Raw genomic sequence first — 7624 nt, forward strand, 5'->3', positions numbered from 1 at the left:
TCCTTATGCTAGCAACAGCTTCTGTTATCCCATATAGAACTGGAAGATTGCTGCTCAGGGCAATGTTTGGTGGCTATAAAGGCAGCATGAAGGGAGGATTTTTACAAGAAGCAGCAGTCTACAAAATATGAGATACACACCGTGACACCTAGCTGATGTGTTTGGTGCTGTATCCCAAAAATACCAAACTTCAGGTTTGAGTGTTCATAATACCCTCACATAAAAACACCCAACGCGTTTCGGGGGCAACAAAACTCCCCCTTCATCAGGGCTTAGAAGAACTGAATTAGGACTTGAATGGTCTCAAGGATAGATCTGTAATTGATCTGCTGCACAACTTCCTTTCGGAGTTGGATGATAACAATGTATTTAGTGTGTCAGGTTAACAACTGCTGCTGCTGAATTTTACTTGCTTGGACTGCAGTATGTTACTATAATATCTTCATATGTAACCATTTCTCTTTCTTCTTATGCCTGATCCAGCTATAAATAGAAAACAAGTCTGGCCCTCATGCTAATGTAACAATCATGTAATGCATCAGAAGCCATATTTAGCATCCTCCCCATTTCTAGGTCTGCGCTGTATCCTGTTTCCATGACGATGGCTGGTGATGAAGCGGCTCCATGTGCTCCCACAGACAGCTCTGACAAGGGAGTGGGCTGTTTTTGCTTACTGTACCCCTTAGAGACTAAGCAGAAGATACCCCGGTGTCTGCCGACTGACTGGGGAGGGAAGGCGCTAACAATAACCGAGAAGGAAAAGAACTGAATTTTGTATTTAGTATTTCGAATAAAAATCCTGCATATGGAAGACAAAACAATCCCGTTGCCCTCCTCCTCAAATGTGGTCTTCACAGTCTCATTAACCCTGATAGTCAATAACATGCTTTGCAGCCCCTGTTCACATTCTGTAGCCAACACATGAACATTAAAGAAGAATTCCAGGAATTAACAAAGTTAACCCTTGCAGTGGGGCTACCCGTGCCCTGCAAGGGTTAACTGCTTGTTTTTCTCTAGGGGCCAGAATACAGAAAATATACTCACCTGATCCTCGGTCCTGCAGAGGTCAGCACTCACCTCTCTCCTCCTGTGGTGTGTCCCTCAGCGTCCTCATGTCTAATGCAGGTGAATGGACTGCATTAGATGTGACGATATCAGTGGTCCTTAGACCTCCGGAGCCCGGGAGAGAAGAGGCTATGGGGACTGGTTTAGCAGTCGGACGGGATTGAGAATCAGGTGAGTATTATTTTTTTTGTACATATCTACGCAAAAACATTCCGAAAAAAAAATGGAACCAAAAAGGTTATTGCTTACCTTTGTCACCGCCGCTTGCTCCCGTCTGAAGATCTGGAGCAGGATGATGGGGCGGGCGCATGCGTAGTACAGATCTTCGGCCAGGAGAAGAGGAGAGACACAGGGTAAGTCAATGCAGGCAGCTGTGAGTGTGCACGCGACAGACACCATGGGATAGGAAGAGATAGCAGTCAGCGGTGGGTCAGAGACCGGCACCAGCACTGGAGGGATTGCTGAATACAAGTGGAAGGAAGAAGATGATCAAATCAGGAGGCACCATTTAAGGTAAGTCACTTTGCAGTGCAGGGTAGCCCTACTGCAAGGGTTAACTTTGCCAATTCCTGGAGTTCTTCTTTAATGTAATGCCGCATGAACAACCGAGCCAAAGTGAAGTGAGCCGAAGCCTCTTTGGCCATTCAAAAAAGAGGGGGCACCCAGATGCAGATGAGCTTCCCTGCCCACAGCCCCCCACAAACACCAGGGTCTCCCCTGGAAAAGCACCCTCCCAATGTCGAGGGCATGTAGCCTGATAAGGTATAGGCAGGGAGGCTGCCGCTGCTCGCTCATCCCCCCTTTTCTGCTCTGCCGGGCCACTGCTCAGATTAAGGGTTTAGTATGGGATTTTAGGGGAGACCCCACATGTTTTTGTTTTGTTTGGAGGAGCTCCTTCTGTGTTTGGAGGAGCTCAGGTTCAGACTGGGTTCAGTCCAAACTTGAGCTCATCCCTACTCCTTGGTGCTGCTAACCTCCCGGAGCCTGTTTTCAGCCACTTCCTGTCTGTTTGCATACACTCTATTGGCAGCTGCATATTATTGCTCTGGATTGGCTTCCTAACAGTGCCAATGGTGGACCATACCTGTGGTGTGTCTGGCATGGCCGCTTATACTCTTCATTGGAAGCATATACAGGGTGACAAAGCCAGAGAGCAATTTAGAGACAAGAAAAGAGTTTTGGCATACCATAACAGGAGAGCCCTAAACAATTAGCTTCATGGCAACATTACCTAGTATAATTAAAAAGATCAAAATGTATTTTTGGAAATTGCATTGTGTTTAACATTTTATGAGATCATTGTGATTGTGCGTAGATCTACTTTAATAGTGAGAAAAGTAACCAGGAGCTGCTGTTTCAGACAGAATGTTTATTGTTCCATGTACAGAGCTCCTACAAAGGATCAGATGCTTCTGCTCCTGTGAGATTGGCACGGCGTGGTTTTGGCACACGTAATTTGAGGATTTAGTGCAGGATGAGATGAGTACACAGAAGAAGTTAATTAGTGTTAGGGCTTAGATCAGGGTTATAATTTTTTTAAGTTACATGAATGTTACGCATTGTGGGGGTTGTTCATTTTAGGGGGTGCTCATCTTAGAGGCTTCAAGTAAAGTCCAACTCAAGAACATATTTTGTTTTGGATAGGATGGGGAAGGTTTACAGTCTCGCTTTCATTTTTATTGCTGTCTGTTTACCTGTGAGGAAGATTTCCTTTCAGGTCCAGTCAGGATTTACATCGTTTTGGTAAAGAAGATTGCACAAAGATTGGTACAGTAAGATTTTCATGGTATGGTAAGCTGTAAAGTGCATTTCCACTTTCGCAGCCAAATTGGGATAAGACCTCTTTTATACTTGTTGCATATTCCCATTCACATTGTATAAGCTAAAAAAAATATTTTAATAAATGCTCCTTGCAGTTAAAATTTATTTTACTGCGGTTAGGGTTTCTTGCATTCTTAAGGATTAAAATTTCTACAGCTTCTCCTTCTTTGTGATGTTAGGAGGAGCTGTGAGGGGTGAAGGGTTAAATGATTACGAAACACAAAAAATCCCCAGCTTCACCTGCCAGCTAGCCTGCAACCAAACAAATTGCCCTGTCAACTGCCCAATTGCCTTAAATGATTACAACCCTGGCTTATGCATTGTATGTTGATGAAGTGAATGAGATAAACACAATCCTCAAATTTCAATCCTAAGTCTTTCTGTAAGGACAGATCACCGTGAAGGTGCTGAGAAAAAACTAGAATCAGCCATGTTGCCCGCTGCTACAAAACATCTAAAAGGTAAGAAAACATTTAAAAATATATATATTTTTGGAATGCTGTGTGAATGGTAACAAATAACAAAAACATATAGAAGGGTTTTCCTAAATTTGACACAATTTTGCAGAAGTGCAAATACACTTTAAAACCCATCTCTGGGGAAACAAAAAAACTACCTTTGCAGTGGGGCTGCCCCCACGCTGCAAGGGTTAAGTGCTTATTTTTATCTAGAGGACTGGAGTAAAGCAGATTTACTTACTTGAGCCCCACTCCTGCCAGCTCCCTCCAGGCTGCTAGAACAGTCACCACAGCCACTTCTTCCCTGGCCACCGGCGGCCTAAGGACCATTGACGTCATTTCGACTAATGCAGGTTCCATTAAACATGAGGATGCCAAGGGACAGTCCACAAGCCAGAAGAAGAAAACACTGTCCACGGGGGGTGTGGGTTTTAGGTAAGTTAATCTGCTTTATTCCAGTGTCCAAAAATGAGCACTTACCCCTTGCAATACGGGGGTAGCACCACTGCAAGAGTACTTTTTTGTTTGCCCGGAGATGAGCTTTAAGACTAGTCATATTGGGGAAATTTGGTAATTAGATTTTGTTTTCAGAGCCAAAGCCAGCAATTCCTGTAAGCAGCCACTATCCTCCTGTGCTACAGTTCTGCTGCTGGATTTCCAGGAGTCCACTGTGAGTTTAACTTATACCCAAATGGGAGCTGCATTCAGCTATACATGTTATCCAAGTAAAAAACTGTTGGCTACATAAGAAAAGACGCAGAGACCGTGTGAAATTGTCTGAAAATGTATTTTTTTCTTGAGTCATAAATGATAACCACTATTCCTTACACTTATAAGTCAACAAATATATATTCATTTACTAGAGAACAGTCACCTTCAGAGCTACGAATGTTCTCAGTTTTCCTGTAAATTAACAAAGAGAATAATTTACATTCACAATTCTTATTAGATTTGGAGAACATCCTGAAGTTGTAAGTAAACAAGCATTTGAGACCTAGATATCAAAATGCTAAAAAAATAAAACAGAAAAAACAATATCACGCCATGTCTTGTTAAAGGAAGTATCAGTGTTAATGCCTTTTCTAGGTTAAAACAGAAAAGCTTCTTTTTGGACAGCATTTTTTATTCTAGTTTAGAGGTTTTAGAATGTTTGCGTTTCATAAAACGTTATCATTATGAAGCATTTGAATAACCTAAAGTGATATGATCTAACCCAGATGCAGGCAACCTTGGCACTCCAGCTGTGGTGAAACAGAAAATCCCGTGTGCCTCTGGCTGTCAGAGTCTTGCAATGTCTCATGGAACTTGTAGTTCCGCAACAGCTGGCGTGTCGAGGTTGTCTACCCCTGCCAAATGAACACCTAGTATGCAAATACAGCAAAGTCAAATTGTATCAATTGGTCTTAATCAATGAAACAAACCTGACAGCCTTTGAGTGCAGCGATCTACATCAACCAATTACAAAAATGATTTCACCAATAAGCTGTAGGGATGAGCTCTGGTTCGAACCAAACCAGGTCCAAAGCTGAGCTCCTCCAAACACAGAAAGGAGATCCTTCTGCTGCTGCCCAATCAGCTGTAGCCGTGGAATTGCCTGCCAGCAGCTGCACGATTGACCTAATATGCCACATGGCTATATTTGGTGAATGACATTGACCTAATATAGCCATGTGGCCATATAAGTCCAATGATGTCAGCACAAGCTTCCAAACACCTTCACATATGGGGCAGGGAATGTCCCAGCCCACAGCTGATTGGTCAGGTGGCCCCATGTAACATCTGGGTTCAGAGGAGCTTAGGTTTGGATCAGGATCAGTCCGAACTTGAGCTTATCCCTAGTCAGATGTTTCTAGCTTTAAGGTTGCTGGATGGATTACTGCAGAACATTACTGTGTATATATAATGTAATGCCTTTCTACCAATTATTTTTATTTCCATGATTTCACACTGGGGAATATAAAGTATATGCAAAACACAGTTCCCACGTCTGAGTTCTATGCATGATCATTGAGCAATGCTCCACAGGCTCTTCAAATGTGCTTCTACTTAACTAAGTGGTACGGGCCCACAATACACACACACTCAGTGGAGGTCTATAGAACATGTTCCTGTTGAAGCAGTAGTAAACTGACACCACAAAAAGTTACATTGTGGGCCCTCAGGAGGTGTTTGCCATAATATGTTAGTATGTACAGCATATTAGCACATTATGGAAGACTTATCTTGCAGATGATTCCCTCCAGCACTGTGATGTCAGCAGTTTCCTCTGTCTATCTTCTTCCGGGTATGACGCCTTGCCAAAAAAATCAGACTTATTTCCACTTTGACTTCAATGTGTAATGTGGTCCTTTCTATACAAAGGATGCAGACTGACTTCTGTTTAATGAGCGGTAAACAGAACTCGGTGCACATGTTCCATGAGCAACTGAAAACAATTCCTGTTTGGACCTTTCCATTGTTCGATATGCATACAAACTATTCACTTTAAAGATCTTGACAGTTTATTTGAATTAAAATAAACATTGGGACAAGGTCAGCTTTAAATATGGTCAGAAACTTGTCACGGTTATATAATTCTGCCAATGCACAAATTAAATTTTTTTTAAGGATTGGGGACTTTTATTTTTATCTTAGAAATAACAAAACCAAATGTTTTAAAAAGAAAAATCACATTTATAAACTGCTATCTAACAGCACCATTATTTGAGAAAGGCAGTACCGGTTACTGGTCTTTTGTCCAAACCTGTACAGACAACATACATTTCACTTTTGGAAAAGTTCATTAATGGCCAGTTCAGAATATTCAACAATTTTCATGAGTGAAGTTACATTCGTGAGATGCAGTCAATTACAAGGAGCCAGAGAAATCTTTTAGGCACTTGGTAACAGGCCATGATGGTCAGAAGAGCAGGGAAGAGTAATAAAAGAACTGCACTAGAGATCTGTCTGTAAAGGTTCTCATTCATCCAGGTCATGGTATATCTGTACAAAATGAATCAAAGCAACTGGATTTGCTGTATTTTTCTTGAAGATGTTGCGCTGGTCATCTGACTAGCTTTCTCTATTCAGAATTGAGTTGAGAATTGAGTTGAGAAAGCTGGTCGGATGACCAGCGAAAGATCTTCAAGAAAAATACAGCAAGTCCAGTTCCTTTGATTTATTTTTTGCACATATGCACTGAAGATCATCTCATGACTTAGCTCACAGATCACATGACCAAATGGGCAGATCTTTATTAAAACTACAGCTGCCTTGTGTAAGCTCCAGGACGATCTTAGTCAGAGCTTACGCAGGGGTGACGACTCTCTACCTGCCCCCATGTGACAGCACTGATCCCTGATTGTCCAAATGCCAAGCAGCAGCACTATCATGTGGAAGTAAGAAGAATTAGAGCATGCTCTTCTATACCTAGAAATACTGGGTATTTCTCTTCACTCCCCTGAACAAAGTGTCTGGGTAGTGAAAAATAGGCTGGTATGAGCTGCTCAGTTTCATTGTAAGGGCCATGTCAGATGTGTTTTTCTATGACAACACTTTGCCAGTGGCAGAAAAACAGGGAATATAACTTCCATTATAAATAAATTGGTCAGTTTCTGCCTAAACCCATTTGCTAAAAATGAAAAAGTGATAGAGCAAGAACCACTGATTCAAGGAGAAGGGCAGGAACTCCATAGGGTAATGTAAGTTGAATTTAGTGATTTTGTCATTAAAGTGTTGCCAGGGAGAGGTGTCAGCCCTCCCAAAAGTGCCATTTCAATTGAGATCAAATGTTGGTCAGCTGATCAACTGAATCATCCAGATTCATATTTCTGGCACACCTCATGTTTCCTGTAATTTAATAAATTAAATATTGTATTTAATTGGGAGATAAGAGACCTTCACATTTTCAAGTCTTAACTGAACAAACTGAAGAGAGAAGCTGATTGGTTACTATGGGAAACTGCTACATATTTTGCCTGCTCCAGTTTTGATAAATTGCCCTCTGTATATATATTAAAACACACACATTTTCTTTTTCCATGAAAAGTGAGAATCCATGTGTGTTCTCATTAATGATTTTGCTCTTATTTTTAGACCCATCAGATGTCAGCACCCACCCACCCCCACCACCAGCAGTCAATCATCTCTCTGAACATTCCATCATACTCTTTTATTGATATCCACCTACTGTCACTCCTCATTGTTGATGCCTACTTGCAGTAACTCAACTTGAATTGGCAGTTGTCACATCTCTCTTGCAAAGCGCATTTTCATGACTTTCATTTCCCATTCATTTAATC

This window comes from Nanorana parkeri, unplaced genomic scaffold (genome assembly GCF_000935625.1).
Source record: "Nanorana parkeri isolate BGI_ZX_2015 unplaced genomic scaffold, ASM93562v1 scaffold820, whole genome shotgun sequence".
NCBI classification, from domain to species: domain Eukaryota; kingdom Metazoa; phylum Chordata; class Amphibia; order Anura; family Dicroglossidae; genus Nanorana; species Nanorana parkeri.